Here is a 15424-nt window from a genome sequence, read left to right as displayed (position 1 = left end):
CGACCACCTGAAGAGAACCTTAGCCACGTGCCTCCTATGGCAGTTGAGGTTTGTTTGTCCTGTACCTATCATGCTCAACCGAGTCAAGGCTGTTTGCGACATGGCCTTGATCTGTCCCTCTTTCAAAACACGATGCCCGTTAGGCAGCAACTTGTCGCTTATTCCAATTAGTAATATTTCTTAACCCATGAATACTGATGAGGAAGCACCGCTGTAATTACGCTCTGTTGATTAAGTGAATAATTTTAATTTGTTTTGACGAAATCCTATTTGCGATGATGATCCGTCTCCCTCGTGATACTTTAATCGTGCCAGCTGCTGTAATTAAACGTGTTGAATGTATTGCTTAAGTGACTGGTGTAGCATGTTCTCGTTAGGTTTATTTGTTGTGCGATAGTCGTAATGTTACGAGTGATACATCATGTTCGGACCTGCTTGATAGTGCTCATAGGTGAAGTGGTTACTGAAGACCTTACCGAGAGGCTGTTGGTACGACTCCCTTTCGAGCCATTTGATCAACAAACATCCTTAAGTGATGCGCTAAGAAGCCATTTCTTGAATAAACTTTTTTCAACATGGTCATGAAGTGCCTCTTCTCTGTCTTCTAAGTTTCTAGTATAATGCTCATTGATTTGTCAAGTTGGCTCTCTAAAGTGCCATCATCAACGATTTCTGTGGGTGAGTCTTGATTCTGTGAATGTTTACAATGTGATAACATGTATAATTCCCTGTTCTATTGTGTATAACAAATATTACTCCTGCGTGAACCTAATCCGCCTCTGCTGGACATTGAAGTGGTAGCTGTATTGTGTTGCTATATGTGAAGCGTTTCATGGGGGTCGTCGAGGCAAGCAAGCCAAGATGAATGTCATCACCTTAGTCCCCAGGCGATATGTATCTGATAATCTTCAATTAGCCATTGATCCAATCCAGAACTGTCTGGCTAGTGGTTGTAGGCCGCAAACATGGTAAGGGGAAAAGCTATAATGCCCATTGATCGGGCGCGGTCTAAAATAGAGTCAGTCGGGGACGATGGTACTTTGCGAGGCTAATCGTCATGATTGATTTTTTAAGTGTGCCTTCCAGTATTTCCTCCTAAAGCCGACGAATACGCGTATTAGCGCAGTAGTCTTGGTATTCCTGCGATATATGTGTCAAGTAAAGCCGCAGTAATGCCATATGAGTTGACTGTGTCTTGTCACTAACAGACTAGGCACCAAGTGCATTTTGAATCACCTGTCAGTGCGTACCCAGCGATTTGTATCTATGATACCATAACCGAAAAACCTTCGCACCTCTCGATTTTTGGTGATAGGCGAAAATCTCAACCTTAAAATCATGTACGATCGCTATTTCGGCAGAATGAGAAAATTTCATTCAGTTTTCAATTTGAAAAAAAATTCGCGATTTTCGTTTTCGCGAATTATGTGTTCAGCAGATGCCTAACACATCGAGTACCAAAACGTGCCGATGTCTGCCTTCTCAGTCATTGTAACTGGTTTACAGATAAAAAGTATAATCCACCAGTCAGCAAACATTCCGTGCCAATTTTGATTGCTACTGAGCCACGTCCCCATTCTAACAAGATACCAACGCTCTCTTCTCGTCTCTTGGCATTATTTTCTTTGCCATAATTTCTTTATATGACATCACTTCTCATTATTAACAGCGACTGCTTGTTGCAATGGGTTGATAACCTCCCCGATGCGATGTTGAGGAAAATCATAAACTCTCTTCAGAACTACTGTAAAGACTATTTTAAGAGTCTGAGCAATCGATCTCAGGGCGAATTTTTGCTGCTTCAGCAGTTTTTCCTTTTCTAACATTGCCTACAAAGAACATAGCCCTGGAATGACGTTTGTCAAATACTTTTGGCTGGAGAAATGAACACGGTTGTGTTGATCAGATACCACTCCGTATTGTCTCGTTCGCGTTACTTTCAACTTAAAACCCATCACATGATAAAGTGACATCAACGCAATGGATCGACCCAAATGACTTCCGTATGCAAGTAAATAGCCACCGGCCAAAGGCTGACCATAAACATGAGGAATGGAATCATTGAATAGAAAGGTCTGTCGGGCACAGGGACACGATCCAAGACGCTTTTAATCCTGGTCATCGATCAAGCCATAGCCCCATGACGCATGTTTGCCACAGCAGGTCAAATATATGAACCAAACATGATCGATATCAGCACCGTATACGTTCAGTGACCTACTGAATTTTCATTATGTTTTCATGATGAAATGTTAGCTTGTCCTGTGATATTTTTCACCGGGTCCCAAATTCCGTTACTGAAAGAAACTGTCTCTCGGCGTGGCCGAAGGGCAACTTTTGCATGCAATATTCATCAAGAAATTGATCTCATTCCCAATCCAGCTTCTCAAGAAGTATCAGGTGGGGAGTAGGTGTAATAGTCCCTTGTCACGTGATACCCACTTGACCTTGCATGACAGACACGAAACCTAATTAGGCCGATTGTGATCCAATCATATGTCACTGCAGTAGACGACAGTGTTACAGAGTCAAAATAGTCGATATACATAACGTCGAGGAGCATCTCTGAAATTAGTTTTTGACAGATCACACCGGGCGAACAAAATGAATAATTGATGCATCTATTCGCTGAGTGCATTTGAAAGGATACGTCATGACCAGTGTGTCCCGGCCAGGCAGAACGTGGCATGTACATTTCAACATCATTGATTCAACAATAAATATGTTTATCAGACAGCGAAAGTTAGATAATAACGTTATGGTAAAGCAGTGGCACAAAGAGGCCATTCTTGATATAACACCAGTGGCCTAAACGAATAAGAAATACCTCGTATCGCTCATTCTCTGAATGAGCTTCAATTACTCCGGCTACCAAACCTGCTCTGTAATCTTATCCATGATGGGATAATTCGGCCATCTTTCTCTCCCTCTAATTGAAAATCCTTGATAATCACAGGCTGCAGCGATCGCCAATGGATGATGTCACAAACGGGTGTATCTCGATGCCCAGGAATAAGCATTGGATAGAAGTGTCTCCACCCGTAAGATCTGAGCCTCCATATGTTTCTGGCTTGTTGGCACGAGGGGAGGATATCAGCCTCTTTGTTGCTCATTCTCGCGAGAATACAACACTGGTGACTACAAAGTCCGGCATATTAAAAGAGGTAGAGACAGCCATCATTCACACAGCTATAATTACCATTGGGCTACGAGGTCTCATTTGTAATCTCACTTAGGATATGGTAATTTGGCCATCTGTCTTTGTATCTGATTGGTAAACCCTAATAATTATAGACTGTAGTGGTTACCAATTGATAATGTCACGAAACGAGTGCAAAGGTGCTCGGTGCTCTGGGATATGCACTTGGTGGAAACAGGTTAACCCATACGACCCCATCCTCCTTTTATTTGGTAGAGGGCGAGGGTGTCATTGTTGCACATTCTTGCCAGGGTATTCCGAGCAACTGATCATGAAACAAAACCGAAGACCAGAACAGAAGCAGAAGTACGAACACGATCTCTTGACAGAGATATTCTTTGGCTGCGAGACCTTGGCAGTAATCCCTCACCGGACCTGATAACTCTCTCTCTCTCTCTTTAATAATCCTTGGTATTTATAGACTGCATCCACAAATGGAATATTGAAGCCTCGAGAGAAGAACTGAACGTAATTCTGGGCGCGACAGAAATACTGGTCGAGACTATCATTTTGACCTTTAATGACATATCTGATGGTGAGTTATGAAGTACCTCTGCTTCTGAAGCTCGGAGGAGGTGACCTGTTGACCTATTCGTAGGAAGGGGACAGCAATCAAGAGATATGGTGGCCATCACACTGCGCCAGGAAATGAAATATGAAATATCAACCGAATGCAAGGAGGGGAAAGTACCTCGTCAATTCATTTTGGGGGAAATTGGGACGATCGAAATGTGGTGGCTTAGGGACAAATGTATAAATGGTTTTCATACACTTGTTTTGGCTTTAAGTCTTAATTCGTTGACAGACTGTAGGTAATCCACGTGGATTAATCAAGAGATGCTCTTTAACATGACATGAACCGAATTTCAGCGCCAAGTTATTGGTGGAGCGTGTTGACACTATCTGCCTGATGTTTACATCCTTCACGACTAATCACCTTTCAACCGGCAGCTGTTTGAATTTCGCCCTGAAAAATGCAGGCCAGCTTATCCATTATTAACATTGCTTGGGCTTCTTCTTAATTTGGCGGATTGCATGATGTGAATAATTATCCACAGCCATGTGAGAGCCTCTTTAAAGAGTTTGAGAGAGACGCCCTAGGCTTCTCTGCAGGTGACCGATCTGGTCTGCGAAAGCTTAAAAAATTGATACCGAACTGGGTGTTTTGGCTGTCTCACCAGAACCGCGAAGGTGAAGCTAAAATGCCGAGGTTTTGACGAACATTTTTGGCGATCATGGTTGTCTCACAATAACCGCTGAATTCTTAACGACAATAGTTAACTCAGAGTGCTTTTACACTGTAAAGTGCGGTCATTCTGAATCCAGGTGTTTTAGGAATAAGTGGTAAAAATGTGTGCCCCAGGCGAGTATACCGTGTTTGACAACACGGATGCAAGCCTCCAGCTCTCTTATTTCCCTGGCGTCAGATTCAATTTCTTTATGGCGAAATATCACCATTGTGCCGAGAACCTGGAGGGGTTGTCAAATAATGTTTGTGCAAGAAGCGGACACCATGTCAAACTTGTCACTGCCACTCAGTATCTCCTTAATGTAGGTCAGTAAAAACTACTCATGATCAGGCGTCACATCACAACGGTATATTGAGTACAATTTCAGCTACAAACGTATGAAACCAAACTCGAAACGAGTCTGAGTGGCTAAACGGCCAGGTCATGGTTGAGATGATAGGATTATTCAAGAGCTCAATCATACCACTTCGCTTGGCATCGATTTCCCAATCTATTGACTTTCTGATGAGATACACAGATATGAACACCGATCTCCAGGAATCAATCCGTAATTTGTCGAGTGAAATCCCTACGAAAAAGAAGAAGTCGCGTTACGTCAAAGTGGCCCACTGGGATGTTGCTGACGCACTTGGGTTGGCATGCTCGCCATGAGGTGACATTCACCCGCTTCAGAGGGCGGACCCGACAAGCGCAAGAAGATCCCAAATACTCCCTCGTGTTTATTACATTATCAAAATTGTGTCGACGAAGCAGCAGAAGTCCTGACCAGCCATTTCTAAGTCTTCATTAGCATGTTAGGTTTCTTCCGGCTCAAGTACATGTGTCAGCGTGAAAGTTCTGTTAACCAGGCAGTAACATCACAACCAGGGCCTTAGGCGCGTGGCCGAAGTACCTCCTTCTTGGGTTCCGTCACATAACCTTCTGAGAAGATGGTAACAAGATGGCAGGATAAAATCAGTTCCACCGTGTCAAAAGTTATCTACATGTATTTTGCAGAAATCTGATGGGAATTCCTATCTCCAACCTCCAAAATCATAACGGTGACCTCTGCTACGGAGAATGTTCTTAACATGGGCTTTTGTGACATCGTTAGTAAAGTGGTCTCTACTGCGTATCCCTTAAATCAGGGGGCTTAAGCGACAAAGCACTGTCTGAAAAATCGACCACGCTTAATATAATACTGCTTTATAAATTTGGAAGTTAAAATCCCGGAGTTGGAAGTTGTGATACATGCGAGATACCAATCTCTGAAAATAAATGTGATCGATACTAACTCAAAGTCCCCATGGTACAATAAGTGACTTAGCTGAGAGTAGCTAGAGGTCAGATATTGATATCTAAGGCACCCCGCTTTGGGCTGAGGCTAACGCAAGGCAGTAACGAAGTGCTTGCATGATAGATGAACTTGCTCGGGAAAAAGTCGTAACTTAAATCTCTTCGCGATAGATGATGGGAACCACAGAAGTTTACAATTGCAGGTTATCTGAAATATGCTTTAAGGCAACTGACCACCAGGCCCTCTAAACTAATTAAGGTGAATTTGGTCATTGGGACCGCCCAATCCAGTGATCGTGGTCTGGGTACCGGGGTGATCGTGTTACTGGGGGCCTTGTAATGGTAATTAGAGAGGAAACCTTTCGGGACCGGCGATTTTTGGTCGTCATACGGGTCGTCGCGTTAGCGGGGTGGTCGCCGACCAGGGTTCCACTGTAAGTAAATGTCAGTGTGGGCTGATTGATAGATCAATGTCAGCATCGTGGGAAAATCAAGGATGTTGCTGATACTGATTAAAAGGCACTGTCAGTGATACTTTCACATCGTTGGGAGAACAAAATTCGATGGCATCTTCTTCGAAATAACGACTAGCCCCAAGCATCAAGCTCAGACTTACCAGGTCTTGCCAAAGCTATTGGTTTCTTAAGGATGTCGCCAACGCTAATGGTGACCATGCCTCGGGGTTCAAAGAATGCTTCATAGAGTTCCTTTGATACTGAGAGAGTGCATGGCCTAAAAGTGTATTGATCATAAACCGAAGGTTTATTTGTACGAAGGTATCTAGCTCATAACAATATATATAACAACATGTCAACATGTCATTTCATGTATATAACAATTTTGAAGGACCTCACCTGGCCTTTAAAAACAAAAACAGCCACCCAATAGGGGAAACATCTCTCAAAGCTATCGTTCAATCTTACAGTCACTTCATGCTGTCGGAGAAAAGCCCTTTGCTGGTTTATACTGGAGGTTGAAATTATTGATTTAGGTGGATGGTTCTTGCCATTATACTTTCACCATCTTTTGGTACTTGTTCAACTGACAGTTTTGGGTCGGTGGAAAGTGTGTCCAAAAGCAATTACGTTTTATTCAAACGTTATACTGCCTTGATAAAGCAAACGGAAGACCGAAGAGACAGATGGACGTAGTCCCCTGAATCCGAACTGTACAAACTGGAGTAGACACTTACTCCAGGCGTTCGAGGTGGGCCACTCTGGAGGATGGTTGGAATCAGCAGCACAGGGAGTTCTCTATTACAGCACAAACCACGACTTACTCAATCCATTGGCGACACACATGGGAATGTAATAAACACACGTACAGTAGACACTTGAAATAAAATGGTGGCTTCTCACAAACACACCCAAATCCCCATACCCATTAGTCCAGTTTGTGACCACTTTAGCCATCTCCAAATGTGATTCAGGCATCGATTTCCCAATCAAGCGCTCACACTTTCGGTGGATAGGCAACTAAAAGTGGCCTCAATTAATTCTCAAAAGCGAGCAAATTTGGTTTCGTCTGTTTCCAAATACCTTGTGAGAGGGATATTAGCCATTTCAAGAGCCCGTTTATATGGTGCGAGATTAGTTGCAACGAATTGAAGAATTGTATAAACTTACTAAAAGAAGTACGGCTGCTGACCCATATAAACGTACCCTTGATCTTCAGCCCGGCTATTGGCAGGTGTTGTTAAGAACTAAAGCGAATAAGGAACAGACTGCATTCCTCACAGAACTAGCCTATCTTACTTCAACATGTTACCCTTTGGGTCTTTTTGCAACGTACTGGCATCATCTGAGCACCGTATGGAGGAAGTGCTGTGTCATCTACACACTGAGGGAAAAGGAAATATTGTACTTGGATGATATTTTAGTCTTTGATGGCACTATTCGTATCTTATATGGAACAGTTGATATGTCGATGAAACTCAACTTTTTATGGAATTGTATGCATTTACTATGATACCATTTCAAACACCTGTTGTGGAAAGGAATAACAAACAGTGCCTTTAATCGACCTCGGGTGATGATTTATTGACCATATAATATATTTCTATAAGTTCGGACAGGGAATTCGATATACATCATTGGAGTAGATTTCCATATTGAAACGAAATCGTTTATGTCCGCCTGTCAGCTTATCACATTTCAACGTGTAGGCCTTCAGTTATGTACACACACTCTTTATGAAGCATTCTGCGAGACTTGAAACTTGAATAGTTGTCTTATACGAACCTTATCAGAAGTTTCGACCTGGGGAGTGTCTTCCGCCAATAAAAGCCAGGCATCGAACAATATCAGGCGAGAACAGCAGGAGATCAATCGTATCATATTACGTTCATCAGGTTTCATTCAAGTGTAAATTTAGAAAAATCTATCCTCGCGCTGCAAGGGTTTGTAACTTCGTTAACGGAAGTCCTCGTCGAATCTATACCCGAACTCGCCAAAGGAAGGCCAGACTGTATAAATCATAGTGACCGTTCGCATGTGTCATGCCAGCGCCGTGAGCGACATTATTGAACTTAATAATTTCATCGCTTTGATTTCTTTGATCGTGTCGACTATGAAGAAAGCGACCGCGTAATGAGATACAGTGTTCCAATATCTTTAATGGAATTCTATTACGGTTGCTTTTCTATAACAGTTTGAGAGTGAATAAAATCGAAAAAATATTCGCCACTTAGTAGGCCTGGGCTGAGTATTGAGTACTAGCATTACATTTTGACCAGTTGTTTCAAAACTGATAATGGAATTCCATATACAGTTGGCTCATTTGTACCACCTAGAAAGCTTGGGATACCTTGAGTTGTAATTTCCCAGATGCCAGGAATCTTTGGCCAGACACACCCTGTCCCATCTAAGTCAGTTTGTTCACCAAAATCATTGCTTAGGCTTCAATTGATTGTCAGTTCTACACCGCCGAGATATGTGGCCCCAATCTCTTGACCAGCATACGCCCATCACACTGACAGAGAGTGATTAATGATCACGATCATGGTTCAGCAACAGGTGAAAACTATAATCTATTAAAGCTGCTGGCTCAGAATGATGCACCAGAACAATGGTTTCGATTGCATGGCAGATTATAATTATCAGACGTCCAAGTTTGGCTACCGATTCGAACGACAAACGACTAAGAAAATAAAAATGTAGTGTCATCGAATCACGAGCGAATTGACAATCATGACTCGTGAATCAGCTTTCAGCTTTTCGTCGTCGAAAGAAAACTGTTGCTGGGAACATAAAAACACATGCAAAGAAAGGAAACTGCTTACCTAACAGCCACTTATTCCATCGATATGAGCACAATTTTGAAAATCCTGAAACAAATAGAACAAAGGAACCATTAGGAATATTCTAAATGCAGCAATAAATTCGTTTTTTACCGATAACTGTCATGTTAATGTTGGTAAATGGTAATTCCAAATTCAAACTGTAAAAAAGGCAGATGGCATCCGGAGTCCAGCATTCGATAGCGAATAACATCATTATATAAATTATCCACTCTTTAGCGGATGGAGTCATTTGACTGTAATTGTTACAGATCGGTAGCTTTTTTAGTCTTTTTTTGTACTTGTACTTGATAGGCCTATATTTTAGTGAATGATAACAGGATTTATGTCTGTGCCGTGCCCAATCAAGGTCGTTATTTCTTATTTTAGCATGTGATTAGATAATGTTTGTAACTCGACATTGACGCTATGACAACGAAATAACTGTGTAAGACCTGTGTAAAGATTCATTTCATTTCTTGGAAAGACCTTATGATTACATAACGAATGGAGGCCCTTACACAGTACATGTATTCGTATATACCACTCACTTCAATGTATATTCACTTTATTTACAACAGATTAAGACATGGATGAGTCAATGTCTATTTGATTGACAAATGGAGGGATGACTTGCACCACCTCCCAGATATTACCTCAAATGCCGAGCTGAACAGAACGCTCTTATAGATATCAGAAGGACTGAAATATTAAATACCAGCACCACGACGAGACTTCCGGTAAATTTGCTTTCGAAGATGCGAACGTAACTTTCAAAAAAAGGAAGATTTTTTTCAATTATTTACCTTCGGGAGTTGGTGTTTTACAAGCAAACATACGGGCAGAGTATTGATGCTCGTTTAAACATTGACTGTGTAATGGTAAACATGTCATATTTGATCTATGAAGCCAGACTGGATTAAATGTTAATCGAAGTGAAAGGTTAATCAATGTCATGCACTTATCTGAACGCAAGGACTACACATGTTGCTTTCAAGGATATGACATCAAATCGACAGAATGAATGGTGACAAGAGCTCGTGATTGGTTTGTAAAAGAAACGGGGAATGATATGTAAAGGATAACATAATGAAAACATGAAGTCGCTGTATTCAAGCCAACAATAGTGAGCCCAAAAGTAAGGTCAAGTGTGGCTTCTAGAATATTTAGAATTGTGGTTTCAGCCATTATCGGTTACCGTGGCTAAACAGTGATTTTAATCGTAATAGGATACTCCGGAGGATCAGTTCCTGAACCAATATTTCAATTCATAATTCAAAATGTGTATTCCGCTAGCGACCAGTTTTATTGGCATTATTGGGGAACGTGGTTCTGACATTTGTCAGACAAGAATACTTCATACATTGTAAATAATCTAAAGAATGTAAAGACAGATCGATTGAAACCAAATAAGGCGAGTTTTAAACAATTTGTAACTTGAGAAGATCATGTCGATTCCATTAATCCTTTTTTCAAAAGATGACTATCTTAATATTGGTTTGGATAAGAAATCAGCTATTTGTGTAGTATCTGTGATATATCACAGGAGGAATTTTAACCAATTTGCAGGTCATAAATAATCAGATCAATAGATTTTGTCAGTTGGCAATTTGGCAAGCCCGGTGGCATAGTGGAAAAGTGTCTCCGATTGGTATAGGAAGATCGCGGGTTCAAAGTGTAGCCCGGTATCTGGGTTATTGGTTTCCACTGAAATGTTTCTGGATTAGACGTAGGAATGAATGTCAAGTGTTTTAAGTACATTTGTATAAGTGCTGTATGAGAAGCGACATTTCTTTATTTCATTATTTGACAAGCAAGGTTCTTCTAGTAATCGATATGCTACTCGAACCCCTCAAGTGGAAATGGAATCCCAGTTCTTCAGCATTTTAGGTCATCCAGTAACTATCAGAAATCCCTAACCTATTTGAGAAAGTATAGCATCATTATTGACGTACTCATTTCAATAACAGACATCACATCCATGCTACTCTTAAGATTGACACTGTTTATGACCACTTTTGCTTCCCCGACTAGATGGTGCATGCAATCTAATGAATTTTATATCAGGCGAACAACTAGTCGCTGCTATACATTATACATAAAATATTTACTCGATGTCAGTGAATCATATGTTCGAGAAGATAGGGTTTTTTAATGAGTTGGTAAATGATTTTTCCTACCTCGCACAGGTAATTCATACTGACATGAATACTCTCAGATATACAGGTTTTTGAGGTTCTATATCAGGCCACTTGGTCAGTTTCCGAATCACAACGAGTACCTGTTATACTATTATATCGCCATCGTAAGGCAAGTCCTTGTAAGATGATGGCTTCGGTATCAACATGCAGGTAAGGCCCTGCCAGACTATGGGCCATCACAATAATTTTACTGCTCCCAGTCGCTGCAATGTAATCAATTACCTGCGTAGACATGAATACCGCTTAAGTACATAGAATAAAACATTCGTCTTTCTTTATGTGTAGTCAGGAGTCCATATAGGGCGATGTTACCCTTGGGATGGCGAATCGAGTGATTGTCATGCCCGAGGAGTAGCTTGATATCTATTATTGATTCGGTTACAATACGTGTGGCGTTACAATGAAGTCTCATCTAATGGCTAATCACAATGGGCTACTTTGTCAAGTTTGATTTTACTTGTACATGTTACTAAGGCATACTGATAATGTTAACTATCTACTCATTATTTCAGTCTGTTTTTCATTCAATTTTTTTTCCCCGAGTGCGGATTTATGGTAGCGCCACCATTTTTAGAAGAACTTGAAGAGACTTTCTTTACTTTATCGTCTCAAAAGTGATAAAATCTGCTTCACCGGTGCAGTCATTAGAATAGAAGCCAATCACGAGGTAGAGACTTCTTCAGTCTAAAGTCGCTTTGGAAAGGGATGAACAATATTTTCTAGTGGCTTTTTCAGATTGACGAAATATAGGTTTACTCAAACTTGAAAAGCTGCCATATAATTGGCAACGATCCTTTCAAAAATGACGAATATTTCAGAACGACGAATATCGTAAAACCTTCCAGAAAGCTTTGTCATTTCAAACTATATAGAGCTTAATATAATGATATTGGACAAGTAACGAATATTAAGCTGATTGCATCAAACTGGATTTTATTGTTCATAACAAGACATATTCTTGTCTATACTAACGTCCCATGTGACATACAATAGAGTTGTGTTTACAATCCAGTTTGTGAAAGGCAATCCAATTGTTCCAGTGGTTACATTTGGTAGAGAGAATAACATTTCCTGATGTGATTTTCGTTGCGTTGTATTTCATCCGGCAAAGCTGTTGGTTTATCATCGTGTATACACGCAGACACGGCGTGTACATGTACAATCTTGATTCTTTGAAGATTATCTGTCAATATGGTTACTAATAATCTCACTAGAATGATGTTACAATGCAGATACATGGAACTGTATAAGATCATACCCAACAAGAACTTTAGCAGTATGTTTGACCTGGGTGATACGTTCGCATGTCGATTGCGTCTTTTCCAGGTATCACTCCTTGCTCCAAGTGGACTCATCTCCCGGTTCATTTCAACGAAAGAGAGTTAGTTGCTCCATTATTGTGGAACAGTTCTTATCTGTTCATGGAGCAGCGAGCAAAAATGCTTTAATCAGACAAATATTACGCAAACAAATAAACGGATGTAAACAATTCGGGTTCTGCGGAGCCATAAAATGATCTCCTACCTTCCTAAAGTAATATCCATTACCTGATATGTTATTCTGAGATTGAATAATTCAGTGCCAGGCAGCTGGGTAAATCATTAGACTAAATAATATGGTCCACATTGGTCCATAAATTCGGCATCTGTTCAGTGTCGTGCATACTAAAAGCAAGCTGCTATTCCTATCTCCATGGACGATACTCAATACCTCAGCGATTAAATGTGCAAGATAGATTCCTTGTTTCCGGGGATATTCTGGCCGTGGCACTTTTCGAACTATCACAACGGGTCATGAGCTGCTGTCACTGCTGTAGTATTGAAGTGTATGATGTACATTCTTTGATAGGGAGCAACATAATCCGCTGATCAAAGGCTTTAGAAGACCTCATTTACACCACAAACGGCTGAAGAGAGAAGGATATGAATTGTTCTTCGGTTTGAAACTGTTGGAATCGTATGATCAAACTTGGTACACTTAGCACCGTGTTTACTTTTGCTGAGACCAATCTGCCAGTGAGTACAATTTGCCAAAGGCGGCGTAGAAAGGACATTCTACAACTACCTGTCTAAGCTAAAGATAGACTGCAATCTGGATTAGAAAGTAATCCGCATTCTTCAGAACCAAATTTAAAAGCTGTCAGAATAACTGACGAGGTATTCAACATGATTAATCATACGTTCAAGGGCATTTAAAAGACATCATGAGTAATGTGCCTTCCTTTTGGGCAGGTGGATAAGTCACTTTATTAATGCTGCCATTGCTTCATCGCTAGTTTGGTGGAACATTCTAAGAACATGCCCTGGTATCTGGTAAAGTATTATGATGTCCAAAATGATGCCGCAATCATTCCCTTTGTGTACATATGATGATCATGAACTACCTCAAACTACATCACGATGGCGATTCAAATCAATATAAGAATAAATAAGGGCAAAGGTACTAAAAGCAATGCCTTTGTCCCTTTTTAAAATCATTTGATAAAAGATTCCAGCCAGTCTACTTGAGCCCGTATCCAAAGGGGAACAGAGACAAATAAAAACACCTGGATGAAGTCACACTGTCGTATAGATTATCCAAAAACAGACTTACCCGTTACATATATCACACAAATGCATTCGGTTAAACTAATCAATTACAATCCGACAATGGCAAGGAAATTTTAAAGTGTAAATGGAATTTATTTCTACTTGGACAAAAATGCCTCTTCGAGCATCCTTATCATACAGGACTCCAATAAGACTTAGCACTAATGGTAATAAAAAAACTATATTTCTCGCTGTCCGGATTGCGAATAATAAGCCACCGGAAAACGTTATAGATGAGGAGGGATTTACAATAGCCTGACGACAGACATGGCTGGTAAACAGTGAGCGCTGCCACTTCTAGGAAAGTTCTGATGCTTTTAGTGATGTCACATCTCGCTTAAACTACGAATATGGCTGGAGCTACTTTATAGCTGGTCTAATGGGTGCTGGACGCCCCTGCACTGATATATGGGAATTTTTCATACATGTATGTAGTTGAATACATTCAATCACTTTATTAAGTCGTGAAGCTAATGGTGGCCATCGTCTTAGCACAATGATCAGGGTATGAAGATTATCTGTCTCTGGTATAAAACGGTCAGCGGGTACGTCTGGCTTAGGGTGTCTTAGAACCTAGCAGCAATAATTGGCTTGCTGAGGGTTCATTATCTGAATAGTAGACCAAGCAAATGAAACCTTAATATTGTGATACACAGAGGTATCGGTTTTACATCTCTATCACTCTCAACGTCTCAGGAATATCATTGATAATGAAACCACAAGCTCATTGGTTAAAGTGTTTTTCATTATCTTTCTCGCCACAGGCGCTTAGTTTTAAACTGTGACCAGATCACATTTACCAAATCATTTGAGTTTTGTGTACATGTACAATGTTCATTTGTTACAAGATTCTTGTAAGATTCTCATTAAAGATGTTAACGAAGAATCTCACACGATTCTTGAAACAAATGTGCACGTACATGAACAGGAACTGAATATGATCTTATCGAATCTTATGGAGATTTTCGACCCGGCGCCCAGTAGCTGATTGCAAGAGCCATACATCAACATGACGTGTTCTTCTCTTACACCCTCTTACACTCAAGGTCGCAGGACGCCACGACAATATCGGTAACATATCCAAAGCCACACCCCATATTGAATTACCAGTCGCGTGCCACTTGATTATAGTCTACCCCAACCAAAGTTCACGTGAACTAACTGTACATATTTTGCATCATAACCTACAAAGCATGATCATTTTACGGGTGGAACACACTAATCATTCTCCTTACTTTGCTTGAGTCTTGAAATCTGATTATCCTCCTTTCTCATATCGTGAGAGCAGGCCATCATAACATCGTGGAGCATCATAACCTTTTTAGCGGTCATTTGATCCCGCTGCACCCGTTTCCCAGGCGCGCAATCACCCCTCTTTGATCCTAATAATTCCTTCACTCGAATTATCCAGTGGGCAATTTATCTCGGTATAATTGACCCTGTCCCAATCTTTTGGCAAGCTCCACCGAATGAGAATAATGTTCTCATCGCATCGTTTTTGCTCAATTTACACCGCTGATTATAAGTGTGTATCCCCCATTTGAGACACAGAAACATCTAACGGTTGGCGCATATGCTTTTTTGAAAAGCCCATGTCATGCTATTTTCATCATTTCTATCTTTACCTGTATGCT

At 40.7% G+C, this 15424-nt stretch overlaps 1 protein-coding gene across 6 annotated transcripts in view; it reads right to left on the bottom strand.

The window, feature by feature from the left end:
• The window catches only part of LOC135495533 (uncharacterized), an 88719-nt gene that overhangs the window by 59961 nt on the left and 13334 nt on the right, over positions 1–15424 (bottom strand). For 5 of the 6 annotated variants that reach the window (XM_064784281.1, XM_064784285.1, XM_064784287.1 and 2 more), the window contains exon 2: positions 9005–9049. The gene's annotated coding sequence lies outside the window, so the exon portion shown is untranslated. Of the gene's footprint in view, positions 1–9004; positions 9050–12726; positions 12764–15424 lie in introns of those variants that run through there. The other variant, XM_064784283.1, reaches the window with a different exon arrangement.

Source organism: Lineus longissimus, chromosome 11, assembly GCF_910592395.1.
Source record: "Lineus longissimus chromosome 11, tnLinLong1.2, whole genome shotgun sequence".
In the NCBI taxonomy this organism is placed as follows: domain Eukaryota; kingdom Metazoa; phylum Nemertea; class Pilidiophora; order Heteronemertea; family Lineidae; genus Lineus; species Lineus longissimus.
This window is presented reverse-complemented; position numbering and strand designations above follow the sequence as displayed.